This window comes from Caretta caretta, chromosome 4, assembly GCF_965140235.1.
Source record: "Caretta caretta isolate rCarCar2 chromosome 4, rCarCar1.hap1, whole genome shotgun sequence".
Taxonomy (NCBI): Eukaryota; Metazoa; Chordata; order Testudines; family Cheloniidae; genus Caretta; species Caretta caretta.
In genome coordinates this window covers 131,313,630-131,333,246 of record NC_134209.1, presented here as the reverse complement: position 1 = coordinate 131,333,246, position 19,617 = coordinate 131,313,630, and the positions used below count along the sequence as shown (strand labels likewise).

The 19,617-nt window shown below is 44.7% G+C and overlaps 1 protein-coding gene across 1 annotated transcript in view; it reads right to left on the bottom strand.

Moving 5' to 3' along the window:
- The window catches only part of CPZ (carboxypeptidase Z), a 66,841-nt gene that overhangs the window by 36,153 nt on the left and 11,071 nt on the right, over window positions 1-19,617 (bottom strand). The window lies entirely within an intron of this gene.

Below are 19,617 nucleotides of genomic sequence, written 5' to 3'. Positions count from 1 at the left end.
TCATTGGTCTTGGTCCATAATCACAAATCCCCTGTAATAGGGTATATATGGCCCTTCGTGACCCTCTGCTGGAGGCCGGGGCTGGCCTGAGACCAAATGGCACCCCAGGCGAGGAACATCTTCAGCACTCTCCTCCCCCTATTTGTTAAATTTTTGAATGCCTTATTTTTATTGCACCTGTAGCCCATTTCATGACTTGGATGCATGATTTGCATGCAGATTTATCCGTGGCATATAAGAAGATAAATTTGCACACTACAATCTGTAAATCTGTATTTATTCAAGTCATAGATAAGCAAATAAAAATTTGTTTCTTCTAAGCTTACAGAAACTTTTAAATTTTAAGAATAACTGAAATGTACTTGAAACTGTGATGAAATGTACAAGAAATTGAACTGTGCACCAACATTGGGAGGACCAGTATTAAATAGCGTTACAGTAAGTGTTACAGTAGATGATAGCCTTAAAATATTAACCCTACTCCTTTAGTTCAAAAGGAAAGCAGACTTCGACTCCCTCAGGGAACGGATGGCCAGGATCCCCTGGGGGACTAACTTGAAGGGGAAAGGAGTCCAGGAGAGCTGGCTGTATTTCAAGGAATCCCTGTTGAGGTTACAGGGACAAACCATCCCGATGAGTCGAAAGAATAGTAAATATGGCAGGCGACCAGCTTGGCTTAATGGTGAAATCTTAGCGGATCTTAAACATAAAAAAGAAGCTTACAAGAAGTGGAAGGTTGGACATATGACCAGGGAAGAGTATAAAAATATTGCTCGGGCATGTAGGAATGTTATCAGGAGGGCCAAATCGCACCTGGAGCTGCAGCTAGCCAGAGATGTCAAGAGTAACAAGAAGGGTTTCTTCAGATATGTTGGCAACAAGAAGAAAGCCAAGGAATGTGTGGGCCCCTTACTGAATGAGGGAGGCAAACTAGTGACAGAGGATGTGGAAAAAACTAATGTACTCAATGCTTTTTTTGCCTCTGTTTTCACTAACAAGGTCAGCTCCCAGACTGCTACGCTGGGCATCACAAAATGGGGAAGAGATGGACAGCCCTCTGTGGAGATAGAGGTGGTTAGGGACTATTTAGAAAAGCTGGACGTGCACAAGTCCATGGGGCCGGACGAGTTGCATCCGAGAGTGCTGAAGGAACTGGCGGCTGTGATTGCAGAGCCATTGGCCATTATCTTTGAAAACTCGTGACGAACCGGGGAAGTCCCGGATGACTGGAAAAAGGCTAATGTAGTGCCAATCTTTAAAAAAGGGAAGAAGGAGGATCCTGGGAACTACAGGCCAGTCAGCCTCACTTCAGTCCCTGGAAAAATCATGGAGCAGGTCCTCAAAGAATCAATCCTGAAGCACTTGCATGAGAGGAAAGTGATCAGGAACAGCCAGCATGGATTCACCAAGGGAAGGTCATGCCTGACTAATCTAATCGCCTTCTATGATGAGATTACTGGTTCTGTGGATGAAGGGAAAGCAGTGGATGTATTGTTTCTTGACTTTAGCAAAGCTTTTGACACGGTCTCCCACAGTATTCTTGTCAGCAAGTTAAGGAAGTATGGGCTGGATGAATGCACTACAAGGTGGGTAGAAAGCTGGCTAGATTGTCGGGCTCAACGGGTAGTTATCAATGGCTCCATGTCTAGTTGGCAGCCGGTATCAAGTGGAGTGCCCCAAGGGTCGGTCCTGGGGCCGGTTTTGTTCAATATCTTCATAAATGATCTGGAGGATGGTGTGGATTGCACTCTCAGCAAATTTGCGGATGATACTAAACTGGGAGGAGTGGTAGATACGCTGGAGGGGAGGGATAGGATACAGAAGGACCTAGACAAATTGGAGGATTGGGCCAAAAGAAATCTGATGAGGTTCAATAAGGATAAGTGCAGGGTCCTGCACTTAGGACGGAAGAACCCAATGCACAGCTACAGACTAGGGACCGAATGGCTAGGCAGCAGTTCTGCGGAAAAGGACCTAGGGGTGACAGTGGACGAGAAGCTGGATATGAGTCAGCAGTGTGCCCTTGTTGCCAAGAAGGCCAATGGCATTTTGGGATGTATAAGTAGGGGCATAGCGAGCAGATCGAGGGACATGATCGTTCCCCTCTATTCGACATTAGTGAGGCCTCATCTGGAGTACTGTGTCCAGTTTTGGGCCCCACACTTCAAGAAGGATGTGGATAAATTGGAGAGAGTCCAGCGAAGGGCAACAAAAATGATTAGGGGTCTGGAACACATGAGTTATGAGGAGAGGCTGAGGGAGCTGGGATTGTTTAGCCTGCAGAACAGAAGAATGAGGGGGGATTTGATAGCTGCTTTCAACTACCTGAAAGGGGGTTCCAAAGAGGATGGCTCTAGACTGTTCTCAATGGTAGCAGATGACAGAACGAGGAGTAATGGTCTCAAGCTGCAGTGGGGGAGGTTTAGATTGGATATTAGGAAAAACTTTTTCACTAAGAGGGTGGTGAAACACTGGAATGCGTTACCTAGGGAGGTGGTAGAATCTCCTTCCTTAGAGGTTTTTAAGGTCAGGCTTGACAAAGCCCTGGCTGGGATGATTTAACTGGGAATTGGTCCTGCTTCGAGCAGGGGGTTGGACTAGATGACCTTCTGGGGTCTCTTCCAACCCTTATATTCTATGATTCTATGATTCTATGATTCTCACCTTTACCCTCACAAACTGAAGCACAGCATCAGAGAGATCCAAAGACTGGCCAATGGCATTTTCAAGCAATAAAATAGCAAGTGATGTCAGTCTCTGGTCATCCATCATTGATCAAAGATATGTTTTAATGAGCCTGAGCTTTGAAAAGCTGTGCTCACCACTCACAAATGTGACCCGCAGCATGAGCAGAATCCTCAAAGCTTTCCACACATTAGGAAAAGTGTCCTTCAGCTCTGCATCATGAATGAATTGTAGAACTTGGACTGGAGAGTGCTTCTCGTGTGGCAAAGCATGATGGATGTTGTCCAATTCGACATAGAGGTTTTATCGTTGACATCCGAACATTCCCCATGTGTCAGCATCTGGTGAAACTCCATACGATTGTTCAAGAGTATTTTCCAGTCCACCAGCGGCTTGTTAAGGTCATACAAAAAAAAAACCTGGTCTTTTTGTGGTGCTTCATTTGTCCAAACCTGTCTTTGACGGACACTCGAGCAGTGTCAATACGCAAGCAAAAAAACTCCCTCTTGGATTTTTTCATCAACCCATCTCTGCTCTTGTAACCAAACTGTCTGTTCTTCCGATGAATACGCATTTCCTTGCAGATAGGCTCAACTCCTAAGTTTGCCACCATTTCTTTGGCAGCAGTGATGACATCTTTTAATCCGTTATTTCTGTAGGCCACAATGAAATCAAGGCAGCTTCTCATCAAAGTAGTAGCAGTCGCGATGTCCATTGACTGATTTTGTAATGTCTTGCCAACAACATTTACTTGGAACAAGATATCAAGATATCGTGCCAACCCACAATTGAGACCAGAAATTTAAAGTCAGCTATATAGTTTGCCAGGCTTTGCACCTTGTCTCAGATTCCAGCCTTGGCTTTACTCAACTGCGGCAGTTACATTAGGGCATTGTAAACCTCAGTCACTTGGTACCTCACTGGCCTTAAGCTGCCAATGCGGCTCTCCCAGCAAGTGTCATTTAGCAGCTGCATGGTCAGATTTGTAACATTGTCTATGAGACTCCGCAAGCTCAGATAAAAGGTGCAGGGCCTTAGCAGGTCAGTTCCTGACTGGGACCAAAAGGGTGAGGAAAGGTGCTCTACTCTGACCACAGGAGCTCATCTGGCTACATTTACTATTATTGGGGGAGTAGTAATTACCGGATATAAAGGGACCAGGTGGGAAGAGGCCCAGGGAATGCAGTACCAACTAATCAAAGGAAGCAATACATACATGCCTGCTGTTCATAGGGTCCCTCTGTTGGGATCCAGAGTAGTGGGCAGGCCTGGATTTCCCCACTGGCCACTGGGAAAATGGCCTATGCCCCATGAAAGAGAACATAAGAACGGCCATACTAGCTCAGTATCCTGTCTTCCAACAGTGACCAATGGACCAAAGGTCCATCTAGCTCAGTATCCTGTCTTCCAACAGTGACCAATGCTAGGTGCCCTGAAGGGAATGAACAGAAGAGGTAATCATCAAGTGCTCCATTCCTTGTTGCCAATTCCCAGCTTCTGGCAAATAGAGGCTAGGAACACCATCCCTGCCCACCCTGGCTAATAGCCATTGATGGACTTATCCTCCATGAATTTATCGAGTTCTTTTTTGACCCATTATAGTCTTGGCCTTCACAACATCCTCTGGCAAGGAGTTCCACAGGTTGACTGTGTGTTGTGTGAAAAAATACTTCCTTTTGTTTGTTTTAAACCTGCTGCCTATTAATTTCATTTGGTGACCCCTAGTTCTTGTGTTATGAGGAGTAAATAACACTTCCTTATTTACTTTCTCCACACCATTTGTGATTTTATAGACCTCTATCATATCCCCCTTAGTCGTCTCTTTTCCAAGATGAAAAGTCCCAGTCTTATTAATCTCTCCTCATATGGCAGTCGTTCCATACCCTGAATCATTTTTGTTGGCCTTTTCGGAACCTTTTCCAATTCCAATATATCTTTTTTGAGCTGGGGCGACCACATCTGCACATAGTATTCAAGATGTGGGCGTACCATGGATTTATATAGAGGCAATATGATATTTTCCATTTTATTATCTATCTCTTTCTTAATGATTCCCAGCATTCTGTTAGCATTTTTGACTGCCACTGCACATTAAGTGGATGTTTTCAGAGAACTAGCCACAATGACTCCAAGATCTCTTTCTTGAGTGGTAACAGCTAATTTAGACCCCATCATTTTATATGTATAGTTGGGATTATGTTTTCCAGTGTGCATTACTTTGTATTTATCAGCATTGAATTTCATCTGCCATTTTGTTGCCCAGTCACCCAGTTTTGAGAGATCCTTCTATGTGTCTGACAATTTTGTTCCTTACTATAGTTTCAACCATTTTCCCGGTATTGAAGTCAAGTTTACTGGCCTGTAACTGCCCAGGTCACCTCTGGAGCCCTTTTTAAAAATTGGCATTACATTAGCTATCCTCCAGTCATTTGGTACAGAAGCTGATTTAAATGATAGGTTACAAACGGCAGTTAGTAGTCCTGCAATTTCACATTTGAGTTCCTTCAGAACTCTTGGGTGAATACCATCTGGTCCTGGTGACTTATTATTGTTTAGTTTATCAGTTTGTTCCAAAACCTCCTCTAACGATACCTCAATCTTGGACAGTTCCTCAGATTTGTCACCTAAAAAGAATGACTCAGGTTTGGGAATCTCCCTCCTATCATCAACCTTGAAGACCGATGCAAAGAATTCATTTAGTTTCTCCGCAGTGGCCTTATAGTCTTTGAGTGCTCCTTTAGCACCTCAATCATCCAGTGGCCCCACTGGTTGTTTAGCCGGCGTCTTGCTTCTGATGTATTTAAACATTTTTTTGCTATTACTTTTTGAGTCTTTGGCTAGCTATTCTTCAAATTCTTTTTCGGTCTTCTGAATAATTTTTTATACTTCATTTGCCAGAGCTTATGCTCCTTTCTATTTTCCTCACTAGGATTTAACTCCCTCTTTTTAAAAGGATGCCTTTTTGCCTCTCACTGCTTCTCTTACTTTGTTGTTTAGCCTCAGTGGCTCTTTTTTTGTTCTCTTACTATGTTTTTTTTTTTTTAAATTGGGGTATACATTTAAGTTGAGCCTCTATTATGGTGTCTTTAAAAAGTTTCCACACAGCTTGCAGGGATTTTACTTTTGGTGCTATGACCTTTAATTTCTGTTTAACTAACCTCCTCATTTTTGTGTAGTTTCCCTTTCTGAAATTAAATGCTACAGTGTTGGGCTGCTGTGGTTTTTCCCATGCCACAGTGATGTTAAATTTAATTATATTATGGTCACTGTTACCAAATGGTCTAGCTATATTCACCTCTTGGACCTGATCCTGTGTTCCGTTTAAAATGAAATCAAAAACTGCCTCTCTTCTTGTGGGTTCCAGGACTAGCTGCTCCAAGAAGCAGTCATTTAAGGTGTCAAGAAACTTTATCTCTGCATCCCGTCCTGAGTTGATATGTACCCAGTCAATACAGGGATAGCTGAAATCCCCCATTATTATTGAGTTTTTTATTTCAGTAGCCTCTCTAATCTCCCTGAACATTTCACAGTCACTGTCACCATCCTGATCAGGTGGTCGGTAATATATCCTTATTGCTATATTCTTATCATTCGAGCATGGAATTACTATCCATAGAGATTCTATATTCAATATTCTATGGATAAAGAGACAAGGCTTGTTTAGAAGCCCAAGTGAAGGATGGGATTTAAAAGGCCCAGAGACTGGGTTTAAGACCCAGGTGAGGGCTGACAGTTAGTTGAACTCTTTACTATGCCGGAAGGGGTTCATTCCTTTTTGACTGTATGACTTGGCTGGAGGGCTGAGCCACCAAAGACCCACCTAATGAGGTTGGCAACCTACAGGGGGGGAAAAAATTGCAGCACCACACCGATCCCATAAGGGGCACTCAGGAGATGTGAGTGTCTCTGTCATATTCCCCTTGTGTTTTTCTTTCTAACAGACCTTGATCATTAAATGAAACAGTTGGGCATGCACACTTTGTCAAACTCTATTCCATCGCTGACCAGGAACGTTGTACCCATCAGTCAGTGTGATATGTGGCTTAAAACTAGTATCAGTGGAAACTCACTATTCTTCCCATTCACCTGCAGTAAAAGGTATTCTAGCAGCAACTGGGGACAAGAGGAGAAACCCAAAGAGAAAAACATAGCAAGCTGAAACTGCTATAATACTGCTGGTTCCTTCCTTCCTGGCCATCCAAGAAGCAGCAGACTTGCTAAATTTAGCAGCTACCTAGTCCCTGCTCAGCTGGCCATAAGGAAAGCTGCCATGATGGCAATTGAAGGAAGAGATGGAAACACTCACCAAGTCATATACAGTGGCTGGATTCACACAAGGGCCAGATAATTTTGGGAGCAGTAATATATGTAAATATATATTTTATGAGCGGGGTAAACTAGTCTCATGCTTCAGAGCATAAACTGATTATCTACAGAAGTCAGGAGGGCTTCCCTCCCCCATTATATACAACACTGAATATTTGCTAGATGCCTTATGGATTGTTCTTGGACTTCTTTTCTTCACCTGAAACTTCACATACTGACTAGAGTTTGTCAGAAAACAAATTCTCTGGCCCATCAACAATGTTGAGATTTGGGGGGTTGAGGGGAATCATCACATCTCGGGATGAAAAGCCAAAATTTTGAAATTTTTCATGGAACAAAATTCTATTTTTTTTCCTCAGGTCAATCAAAAATTTGTTTTGATAAATTTGAACTGTTTCATTTCAATTTCAAACTTTTTAATTTTTAATATAAAATAAAGTAAACAAACCTTTTTGTTCTGAAAATATTGAGAGAGAACATTTTAACATTTTCACAATGCTTTTCCCATTTTCTTATAACAATTTCATCAAATCAATACAATTTCTCACAAAGAATAGGTTTTGTTAAAAAAGCATTTTCTGATGGAAAACCGTTTTGATGAAATTTTTCCAACTAGCTCTAATGTTGACCACTGTTCGGTAGGTTTCAGAGACTTGATGATTCAGAAATATGATCTCCTACAACAAACTCTGTGGCATATTCCCATGAAAAATTAGCTAATTAGGTAGTTAAGGTTAGATTAAGTTACTTCTCATGCTGTTGGTTGGGCAGTATGGAGGACAGCAATTGCATTATGTGTCTCCATCATTTTCTGTCCTGATCCAGATAGAGCACATTATGGGATAGAATGCCAACTGTTGACATCATTCTGCCATTGTGTTTTAAGTCTTCCAGGAGTCTTTTTCCATCCTGCTTTCATTGGGTCAAAGTTAAAGGTGATTCTCACAGGGAAGTTGGAAGGCATTCTGAGCAAATGACCAAAACACCTTAGAGAGCGTTGGGTCACCATTTGAGAGAACAGGACTTCATTAATTAGAAAATGGATCTCTTCCTTCTACTGGAATCCATACCATTTGATGCTTCATCTGTGTCCAACTTCTTTTCAGTGAGAGGCCTTTTTTCAGTCCCATCGGTCAGAATACTGACCATCAAAACATTATATATCCTCAGCTTCATCTCTGTACGTATCAGGGTGTTCGGTTTGCAAAAGACATTTCTGATGAGGCACCCCATTACTGATGACACTCTGCAGTGTGGGCTTCAAGTTTTTTCTCAGTGCCACCCATGTTATTAACAGTAGAGTGGAGGTAGGTGATATCACCAACAATCTTGACTGGGTGGTCACCCACGAAGGGGCTAGTGCCTTCAGTGTGTTCAAAATACCTATCAGGAAGAATTTTGGTTTGATTACAATTAATTTTGAGGATGACTTTTGTCACTGACCTTCCTAGGGCTTTAATTGCTGCAACTAGCCCATCCATTGATTCAACAACTAGCACTATATTGACAGCAAAATCAGTGTCAGTGAGGTTCCTCATCAAGGGGAATGCCTAATCTGCATTTCCTTAGTGTGTGGTCTAGCATGTAATCGATGACGGCATTGAAGAGATCTAGGGCAGCAAGGCATCCTTGTCAAGCACCTGACCTAATTCAGAAGATGGCAGTTCTTTTTCCACTTACAAGAATGCAGCTTGAGGAGTTAGCAGTAGTTAGAAGACAGAATATTCCACAAAGCTTGCCAGGGAGGCTTACAAATTTCAAGCTCAGCCAAAGCGATACAGAGTCAATCACAGCCTTGATATCCAGAAATGCAATGTGAATGGGTCCTTGAATTCTCATGCCTTCTCGATAAGCTAGTGCACTGGGAAGATTTGCTTTGTCATGGAATGGCCAGGAGTGAAGCCAGCTTGTTGTGGTCTTCTCTTAACTCCTTAAGATACCATCAGCTGAGACCAACAACAGAGAAGAAAAAACTTTCCCTGAGATGCATAGAAGAGTAATGCCTGAATAGTTATAAAAGTCTCATTTGCTGCCTTTACGTTTGCAAAGTGGTAAAATATTATATTATTTTGATAATGAACAGTGTCTGCAGCCACAAAAGAATAGTTGGTCCTGCACTTTTTAATAATGCCACAGGAATTTCACAGGTTCCTGCTGCCTTATTTCACTTCAGCAGCTTTACAGCACTGTGATTTCAGTGATAGTGAATTCACCAGGATAGTTTTGTGCTAAATGGGTCAACTTGGCAGCAGCCTTAATGTCAGGGTCCAAACTAAGGTGCATTTAGCAGCTGTCAGAAATGTTCCCTTCAGCCTGCCATGAACTCCACTTTTTCATTGATTAGCTGACAAAAACTGGAGTAGACTACACCAAATGAATGACTTTTCTTGTGAGTGAGGTTGCACAAGTGTTTATAGAAGGGAGGCTACATTGTTCCTGGCAGAAGTTTCCTCGAGTGAGATGGCTTTGGCTTCCAGAAAAACTTTTCAGTTAGTGCACATTGATTTATTATGAGAGTCATTTAGCTTATGACATATGATCGTATCACCTCTCATATGTGATTCTGTTCAATGATGATTAAAATATTAACAGAGATCCAGTGCTTCCTGGCTTTTTGGGATGGAGTAATAAGAGTCATGTCTGCATCAATTATCTGAGATCTAAAGTCTGTTCAGGTGGATTCAGCATCAATATATTCTGATAGCCTCTCCAACGTGTTCAGGATTTTAACTCCATAGTGGTTATGAATGCTATTGATTTCTAGATTAGATAATTCGAATTTTGGTAACCCAACAGTTGCTTTACCTATGCTCTTTTGTCTGAAACGGAAATTGGTGAAGACTAATTTGTGGTCGGCGTTAGTGAGTGCGGCAGACCAATAAGTACTGCAGTTTCTGATGGATGATTTCATGCAACAAAAGATTATAATGCAATCAATCATCTTCCTTGTTCATTCCATCATTCAGCCAAGTAAATTGGAGATTTTGCTTCCTATAAAACCAGGGGTTCTTAATGACAAGCTCATGAGAAATGCACAACTGTACAAGGCATTTGCTGTCATCCAGGATCCAGGTATCCAAGACAACAGGTCCAGTTTTTTTTCCCATGCTCCACTCAAATTACCAACAGTAGCATTAATGTTACCAAGCAGAATGCTGATTAGATAGATCTATTAATAAACAAATAAAGTTGACACAAAAAGATATTCTAATTTTTAGATAATGAGCAGAAATCTGCTGTCAGTAACACGGATGCAATGCCCAAGTCAAGTTAAGTTACTTATGTCATCATTCAATTGGCTCCATAGATAGCTCTACAAAGGAGATCGTTAGAGATTTGCTACTTAGTTTGCTGTGTTTCTGATAAAGAGATTAGTATTTCATGTACATAAAAACAGAGAACAGAAATGTTGCAAAGCCCATCCCAAATGTGCATTTCTGATTAAATAGTTCTTTGGAAACTATCATGATCCCAAATTCCAATGCTTGCACATAATCAAGAAGTTATGATTCGGCATGGGACAAAAATAATTGTCCAGGGCCCATACTTAAAAATAATCAGGGATGCACTTACCTGGGCCAAACCCTCCCTGCCCGTGAAACAGTCAGTACAAAACTCCATGAGGGCAGTTCCCTGAAGTTGCTGCTGTGCATTCTCCTCCCAGGGGAAGGGTCTGTGGCCCTTGATCCCCACAAAGCCCAAGGATCTGTAGGGAAATAACACAGGTCCTGGGGCTCTGCACAGAGATGACATACTTTGCAGTGCTCCACCTGTTGTGTTCTGTCTCAGTGAGGCTCCTGCACAAGCCGTGCCACTGACCATACCAGATCAGCCCCTCCACACACACTCCATTTTAGAGGCCCATGAAATTGGAGCGGATGCACAGAGCATTGATATCTGCCAGCTCCTGTGGTTAACCCGGAGCCCTGCTCCCAGTGATCCCGTCCTTTACGGGTGTTGAGCAGGGACTTGCATAGGGTGAATGCTGCAGAGACATTGCTCCCTTTCATGTCATTGTTTCCCCAATTTTAGACCCTTCCTCAAACAGAACTGATGGGTACAAAGAACCGATTGTCTTCCAGATCCAGTGGACCCTGTATGTGTTGTGTTTATTGTTATCCCTGGTTGCTCTGCAGGAGGTGCAATAAAGTTTGGGAGAGTACGTCTTGTATTTAAAAATATGGATAAAATCCCACTTTTGAAGAGCTGGTTGGAGCTGCCTGAGTGCTTTCTATAATATACTCTTCTGCTTTCAATTTGTAAAGGCAAACTTGAAAATCTAGAATGCAGCCATTCTAGTGCCAAGCTTACATTTCTCCCCCTCTCAGATGATTCAGTGGTGAAAGACACAGGCAGCCAGGATTAACCCTCACCCAGCCAATGTGACTCTATAGATATTTCCAGTATCATGGTTTACTTTATAGTGGATTTTAATGCAGTCAGTAGTAAAGCCAAGGGGGATCTTGTGTGAAGTCGGATTGCAGGTTCAGTCCCAGAATTGTTAATGAATCTAGACCCACAGAAGTACCTCAATGTGACAATGCAATGATGTCTTTATGGTTTATTGAATGAGCCAGATTAGATCATTTGTGTTATCATGACTGACGCATCCACTTCTTGGTTCACTTTGTTTCTTTGTGAGTATGAGTTTAAAATCCTGGGATCTTTTGTTGGAAATATTCATTCCTTTTCTAGAAGGGTTTATAGACAAAACATCTGCTTTTCAGAATATACACAAAGCATTTCAAATTCCATGGATATTAGCTTTGTTTTGGGGTTTTTTTGCCAGACTATCTGATTAACCAACTCAGTTTTCACAATTAATGTTTTACTTGAAACATTATCTAGACAAAAGCTGCTATTAAGCAATAAAATGCAAAAGAACAAATACCATTGGGTAATTCTGCTTTGCAAAGGAAAGCACAGAACAGCAGCTGAAAACAATAAGTGGAAGCCTGCCTAGCTGCTCTACATGGCCACTGATAATAATATGGGGAACTGAAGAGAAAGAAGCCACTTTCAGGGACCAGAACTACCAGTGAGAATGGAGGTGACAAATGCCAAAGGGAGAGGAATTTCCAAGAGACAAGGGAATGAGGCAGCTGGGCAGTATGTCCAGGGAGAAAAGGACTAGGTGGCCAAGCAGTGTGTCAGGGCAGAAGGGAACCAAATGGCAAGACAGCATGTGCAGGGATGAAGGAGGAGAAAAACCCCAGGAAGCAGATAAATGTTTCCTGGAAAATAGGATGAGAGAGGCACAGAGTGGAGCGGGTGTCACAGGGAAGTGATGTGATTGCAAATAAGAAGGGGTAGGCAAGATCATGAATGGCAGGCATGCAATCCATGAGATAATGTCCTCTCAAGACCTGGTCCACAGTATGAAGAAATTTGAGAACCTGAGATATAGATTAATGCCTAATCTCCCTTTGCTTTGAAAAATAATTCATAGCAGTATGAGAAGAAGAAGTAATTATCTCTCTCTAAACCATACACCAGGGATCGGCAACCTTTGGCATGCGGTCCGCCAGGGTAAGTCCCCTGGTGGGCCAGGCCAGTTTGTTTACCTGCCGCGTCTGCAGGTTCGGCTGATCGCGGCTCCCACTGGCCGTGGTTCGCCACTCCAGGCCAATGGGGGCTGCAGGAAGCAGTGTGGGCCAAAGGATGTGCTGGCCGCCCTTCCCGCAGCCCCCATTGGCCTGGAGCGGCGAACCACGGCCCGTGGGAGCCGCGATCGGCCAAACCTGTGCATGCAGCAGGTAAACAAACCAGCCCGGCCCGCCAGGGGGCTTACCTTGGCGGGCCGCATGCCAAACATTGCCAATCCCTGCCATACACATTTGGAGGTTTTCCCCACACACATCCTTTGCTTAACAGTGTTGCAGTTACTCTTTCCCCCAAACCACAAGAGGCATTTGTCTCGCTCCTCTGCAGTTTGAATGCCTTCAGAAACAGGTCCTCAGGTGCTATCCTCCATGTCTGACTGGTTCTTAAAGTCACTCTACAAGGAGTTCTTCCAGCTGAATATTTAAACAGGAAACGACGGCGAAATAAATGCATTTTGGCCTCAGGTAAGGTGCTTTTGAAATCTGTGCTTGGGCAACTACCAGTTAAAAAACAGGGACTGCCAGATTGGCTGGAGCTTTTGACAATGACGCATGTGGCCGGGCTGCTTTTTAACATGCATTTTCCATGAATAATGCTAACTTAGAGGCCTGCAGGTCCTTTCTTTTAATGCTTCTTTCATAAGGGAAAGTTAAATCAGCTCAGCTGCAGGTGAAACAGATTAAAATAACAGGTGAGATGCGGCCAGGGAGCATTCAAAACCCCAACAATTTAGATAGGGATCTAAGTAACATGCTGTTACTGAAGAGGAGGGACAGTCCTGTGGCTCAGGTGTCAGACTAGGACTCAAGTGGTGTGAACTGAGTCCTTGGCTCTGCCACTGTCTTCCTGTGTGACCTTGGGCAAGTCATTTAACCTCTTTGTGCCTTATTTCCCACTCTTCAGCTTGTGTTCCTTTCTCTGAGCCTTCAGGCACAGGCACTGTACAGACAGCCCCTGCTCTGAAAAACTAAGCTTTTCAGGGCAGGGGCTGTCTGTTCAGTGACTGGCACAATGGGACTCTGGTGTTGGTTGTGTCTTCCAGATGTTACTGTAACACAAAAAAATAATAGAAATAAACATGGTCTAGCTATATTAAAATATTTCCCCTTTTCACTAGTTTAGGGAAATCAGAAAGACAGTAATGTAGCACACCAGGTATTGCGGGGACCACAGAAATCTGCAAGAAATATCAGTCAAATCTGATAATCTATTTATATTTTAATAGCTAGGATCTCAGCTGAGGCCCTGGATCCAAATAGCCTGAAACTCTGGTGGTGATGATTAGAGAAAATCCAAATCTGGATCTGGTTCTGAATTATGCATTTCTTCCCCAGGCCTGATTCTCCCTCTCACACTCATGTAAATGAGAAGTACTCTCATTTAAATCAGTGGAGCTACGCCAGTCTACAAATGCTCTAAGAATAAGATCCCAATCTCTATGATGGGCAAAATTATTATAAATCCCCAAATTCCAATTATCTAGAATTCTGTGAAGGGAAAGATGGTTTCTAAACTCTTGATCCAGATAAAAATTGAATATGCTTGAGCCAGTAAGCCCATAGCTAATACGCCACTTGAAACTTATGGTAAAGGTGTATTTCTTCTATACCTGCTTGTAAACTGGTGCCCTCTCTTCCCAGCCCAGATAAGTAGTCAAGTCAGTCATGGTCCCTTCTCCTCAGGGACCCTTTTGTAGGAACTTATAGAAAACCCAAAACAAAACAAAAACAGTAGTAGCAAAGGCAGCAGCTACCTTCAACTGCCCTGTCCCCACCGAGTTCTCCATACCTGTGGGCAGGGCTTCAGCTCACACCCAGCTGTTTTTCCCCCTTGCCACCTTCCAGGCAGCCCTTTATATTTTCCCCGCTTCCTCTAATAGGTCAGGGTTAATTGACTGCTGCCTTAACCCCTTAGGGTCTGGGCTAAGAAATGCCCTTGTACCCTGTTACTCTCTCTCTCTCTCTCACACACACACACACACATACCCCAAGAGTGTGGCAGAGAGCAGACCGTCCTTCGTGCAGAAAAATACCTGTGGTCCCTGGGCTGTCCCAGGCCTAAGGTTCACCACAGAAGAAAATGGCTGCAGGGCCAGATGCCAATGTGTAAGTCTGGCATTGTAATCGTTCATAGCCTGTAACCATTTGAGGGGCACATGGTCCATGATCAGGATGAAGGACGCTCCCGGAGGCAGTATCACAACAACTCCATCGGCCACTTAACAGCAAAGCTTTTTCTAACCCTGAATACTTCTTCTCCTGAGGGAGAAGCTTTCTACTGAGATATACGATGGGGTGTTCTCCATCTTCCACCACCTGCATGGAACCACCTTAAGGAGGCATGTGTTTGTAGTATGAATTCTTTGGTAAAATCCAGGCTCAGCAGCACTGGTTTGCTGCAGAAGATGTGCCTGAGTGTGCCAAATGCACCTATGTAGCCTGAAGCCAACTTATCCTTCAGGAGGTCCATGGGGGCGGTGAGGAGTGGGAAACCCAGGGACAGACCACATATAGTATCTTGTTAACCCCCAAAACGAGTTGACCTGCCTTTTGGTGGTTGGGAATTGGGCACTCTAACAGGGCTGTTCCCTTGCTGGCTAAGGGTCAGATTCGTCCATTCCCCAGGGCGCATGCTAAGTATTTTGTTTCGGCACAACCCACCTTTCACTTTGCAGAGCTAGCGTTAGGCCTGCCTCCCTTTGAGACTGCAGGACAGTGGCGATCCACTTGAGGTGATGTTCCCTAGTGCTACAATAGACAACAATGTAATTGAGATAGGTCTCTGAGCACCGCCGGTGGGGCTGCAGTACCCTATCCATTAACCACTGGAAAGTGGCGGGAGCCCCCACAGCGTCCAGATGGGAGAGTTCAAAACTGAGAGAGGCTAAAAAGGGTGGCAAAGGCTGTCTCATCTTTAGACTCTGGTGCCAGTAGCCTTTTATAAGATATAGTATGGTTATTAAGCAGGCCCTACCCAGCCTTTCCAGCATCTCATATATTCTGGGCATGGGATATGTTCTGAACCTCTACACGACATTAACCTCTCTAAGATCAATACAAAAGGGAACACACTTGTCAGGTTTGGCTACTAAATCAATCAATGGGGCCACCCCATTCACTTGGTGACTCCTTGACTATCCCTACATCCGGAATTTTCCTTTCTGTACTTAACATCTGGGATAATTTGTGTGTGGTGCTCAGTGAGGTGCGTCCTCCCAGGCTTGATGGTGATGATGTCGTAAAGGCTCTGGATTAGCTTGCGGGCTTGATCTCTGGATGGTGAGGTTGTCTCCCAGAGTTACAGCAGGACAGACCCCACCTCTGGTATTTGAGGGCCTTAGTCTAGTTCCTGTGGGACTGGGTGGATAAACATGGCCTTTCAGCCATTCCAGGGCTTCAGTAAGTTCACATGGTCCATCTGGATGCCCTGTCTCTTTCCAGCTAGCCAAATCTCATAATCTTTCCCCACCCAGCACTATCTCAAAGGGGCCCTGCCATTTAGCCAGCAATTTGCTCTTGGCGCTAGGTAGCAATACCAGGGCTGGGTCCCAAGGCTGATAAACCCTCTGCCTCGCAATGCTCTTGTAATACTGCTTCTGTGTGGGCGTCACAGCCTGTATATTTCTGCTTGGCAAAGGCCCTCGTTAACTACAGTCTCAGAAGATTCAGGACATATTGGACGGCATTCTCAGCCTTAGTCCCCTTGATCTTGCCAGGCTCCCTACACAAGGAACAGAACTCCATGGGGCGGCCTTCCATATAGCCACTTGAAAGGAAAGAACCCCGTAGAAGACTGGGGCACCTCCCTGACAGCAAACATGAGCTGTGGCAGTACTCTGTCCCCATTGTGGGATTTGGCTGTGATGAATTTGCACAGTATTCCCTTTAGGGGCCGGTTACAACACTCCACCAACCCTTCTGTTTGGAGCCGGCAGACTGAGGTTCTTATGGACTTTGTTAAGTAGGGAGCAAACTTCATGCAGTAGCCTTAACATGAAGGTGGTGCCTTAATCAGTCAGCATCACCCTGGGGATGCCTACCTGAGAAAACGCCTTTAGCAACTCATCTGCAACCATTTGGGCTGACACTGACTGCAGGGGAATGGCTTTAGGGTACCAGCTGGTGTCGTCCAAGATAAACAAATAATATATAGCAGCACGCCCTGGCCATAGGCTGAAGGGGCCAGATTAAATCTACCCCAGTGCAGTCAAATGATATATCTACCAGGGAAGGAGGAACCAAGGGGGCCCTTTGAATAGATTGGGGACTCACCAGCTGGCATTCAGGACAAGAGGTGCACTAGTCATGGAATCATAGAATCAAGAGTCCTTAACCTCTTGACATATCTCTAGCCAAAAGAAATGAGCCCATACCCATTTCTGGTTTGGTTTGGTTTTTCACGCCTAAGTGACCAGACCAAGGTATTTTGTGGGCCAGCCTGAGGAGCTGGGAACCAGCAGTTGTGACTGGCATATCCCAGTTTGGACTCTTTGACCACCTGAATCAGAACATCTCCCTCAAGTTCAAAGTGTGGGTACTGTGCATCCTATACCTCATGCACCAGGGTCCTGTTCACCCTGGCCAGATGCCCAGACAAACAGCTAAACACTCCATCATTTTGGTGTTCTTGAACAAAGTCACTGGAGTTGGTGAGAGACTAATTTTCCATCAACAGGATCACCAAAAGTAGTAACCCTTGTGTGGATCTATCAGGGTGTCCAAATTACTCTGTGTCACTGTGCTCTTCTATATTTGTTGCACTGGCTCTGGATCAGGATCTGTAGGGCCCCTGGGACCCTGAGTTGCCCTAGCCTGTTGTATCTGGAAGTCTGACCTCTGCAGGGTTACCTACAGGGGATTTGAACCACAGTGGGTGGCAGTGGATTTATGGGCCCACCTCCTCAGATCTTATGTGGTAGTACAGTTTGCTTCTGGGCAAGATGGCGCTCCTTATGTGTTTTCTGCATTGGGGTAGTCAGGATCAGCAAAGTCAGCAAAGTCAGGATCAGCAAAGAGGAAGCTCTTCCTAAGCAGTATATCAGCCTCCTCCTATGCGCTGGGATCCAGGCAGGGTCCTGTAGCAGGCCCATTACCGGTCCCCAGACCCGACCCAGCACCACTGGATATGGCAATTCTTTTGACCCAGCCACCACCAACTTTGCAGCTCTCCTGTTTATGGGCAGCTTAAGTTGGATAGTGGGAAATGGTTGGAAATACCCATAAATACAACCTATCAGCAATACCCTCCCGTCCAATCCTTGGGAAATTGGGTCCCAATAGCTGCTCATGGAAAAATGTCTGGCTAGAGCTGGAGTCAACCAACCCCATTGACTGTATTGGGGATAACTAGAGCACTGAGCTCCCTGAGGAATGATGAGGTCTTGGAGGAGCAGGCTATGACATAGTCACATTCCATAAGGGTGCAGAAGCTGTAGCCATGGCCATCCTGCCCACAGCTGAAGCAGATTTGAGCTCCTTCCTGTCCCTCAGGTTGTACCAGTACCCCTCTGGTCAGTATTGGTCATCAGCAAGGAAGCAGATTCTGCAGCTCCTGTCTGCTCCCCTTCTCTCACCGGCCCCTTTAATCCCCACCTAATTTACCCTTTGGGGACCATTGCCCCCAAAGGAGGAGTAGTCTCCAGTGGGCGGGGGGGGTGGCTGTCCCAACCCACAGAACAGCCTTCCCATGACCCTCTCAAATCCCTGCATTGTCTCCTCTTTCATGACACCAACACCTTGCAGGGGGAAGCCAATGGACCCACTTCTCCTGATTCAGGTCAGACAGGTGACCCCCAGTCTAGTTCAGCCTCCAAAAAGTTCTCAACCAAACGCACTGCGGTCTCCAGTTTGGCTGCCCCATGCCAGTAAATCCACTCCTGGGGTCCTAGTAAGCACAACATGACAGAACTACTTGAGTACCACCAGTTCGATGATTTCCCTGGGGAACTCAAATTCTGGCCTTAGCCACCAGCAGCCAAAGTCTAGGAGGCATTGTGCAGCAGCCCAGGGGCGAGAGCCCAGGGTGAAGGCTTCAGCCTGGAACCGTGGGTAGTACCTCTCCACAATGAGACCCAGCTGGTCCAAAATAGCAGCCTAAGGGCTCTATAATCCCTGACCATAGTGCAGTCTTAGGCCCTGAGCCTCCTGTCAGATAGGGGGCCAACTGGAGGGACAATTGCCCCTGGGGCCACTGGTGTGCCAGGGCCAGCCACTAAAATATCTCCAAGTACCCTTCCCAATCATCTTCCGGCCCCATCTTGGTCAGGGCCCCTTCCCCTCTCACGTCTCTACGGACTATGCATCTACCTCTACTCCTTGGACTCCAAGGGATCCCTGGTTCACAAGACAGAGAATGATCTGCTGCAGTTGGTCCATAAATCGCTGGAACTGGAGTTGCTGCTTCTGCTTCACATGCCATTGGAGATGGGATTCCTTTTCCATTTTAGCAGCACTGGTATTCAGTTTCAAGCCAGATCAGCTGCCCACATTCTCTACCATATGTGATCTGGTGTCATGTTTTCCCAGCCCAAATAAACAGTCAGATGGCCAGTCAATCAGTCCTGGTCCCTTCTCCTCAGCGACCCATTTATGGGAACTCATAAAAAGTTCAAATCAACACAACAGTAGTAAACCAAGACAACAGCCACACTCAACGTTCAGCAGTCCCTCCAGCTCTAAAAACCTGTGGGCACGGGTGCAGCTCACACCCAGCTATTTTCCCCGCTTGCTGTCTCCAAGGCAGCCCTTTATATTTCATATGCTTCCTCTAATAGGTCAGGGTTAACTGGCTGCTGCCCAAAACCTATAGGATCTGGGCTAACAAGTGCCCTTGTACCGGGTCACAATGCATAATTCAAAAATGCATGACCCAACGTTGTATAAACATTCAGAGGAAAACGTTGTCACCGGGCTGAAGTCATGCTTGAAAAATTTCATCAGAAAAGGATCTGTTCAGAAATTAAGATTTCACCATAAGGGAACTTCCCCATATAGTTCGTAGTTT